The 558-nt window shown below is 42.7% G+C and overlaps 1 non-coding gene across 1 annotated transcript; it reads right to left on the bottom strand.

Annotated features, from left to right (window-relative positions):
• Positions 1-274: 274 nt before the first annotated feature.
• Positions 275-347, bottom strand: TRNAT-AGU (transfer RNA threonine (anticodon AGU)). The gene has a single exon. It is a non-coding gene; the product is annotated as a tRNA-Thr (tRNA).
• Positions 348-558: the final 211 nt, after the last annotated feature.

The following is a 558-nucleotide window of genomic DNA, read 5'->3' as shown; positions in this document are numbered from 1 at the left end:
TGCTGTACACCAGCAACTGACACAAAATTGTAAACTGACTACATACTTCAATTAAAAAAAAAGAGAGAGGGGAAAAAAATAATAGGTCATGGCTACAACCTGTAGGGGACCTGCTCTCACCAAGAGACAATGACATATTTGCACTCACTTTTCTTCTCCAGGAAACAAGCTGAGGCTTCTTAAGGAATGTAGAGACAGCATTTGTTGTTACTGTTTTTAATCATTTCACTTTGGGCAGGGTGTTACTTAAGTTTATTTACTAACTTTTTTTTAACAGAGGTACTGGGGATTGAACCCAGGACCTCGTGCGTACTAGGCATGTGCTCTACCACTGAGCTATACCCTCTCCGCCAAGACAGCTTTTTTTTTTTAATTAGAAGAAAACTTTCTGCTGTGGAAAATTTCACACATATGCAAGATAGACACGAGCATACTGACCTCCCAGCACTCAGGACCAGCCTTGACCGCCATCAGCACTTGGGCGGTCTCACGTCTCCCTGGTCCCTCCCCACCTACCCAGGTTCTACATTTCTTTTTAAGCAAATCCAAGACAGATCA

Source organism: Camelus dromedarius, chromosome 1, assembly GCF_036321535.1.
Source record: "Camelus dromedarius isolate mCamDro1 chromosome 1, mCamDro1.pat, whole genome shotgun sequence".
NCBI lineage: Eukaryota > Metazoa > Chordata > Mammalia > Artiodactyla > Camelidae > Camelus > Camelus dromedarius.
Note: the sequence above shows the minus strand (reverse complement) of the source record. Positions and strands in the feature narration are given on the sequence as shown.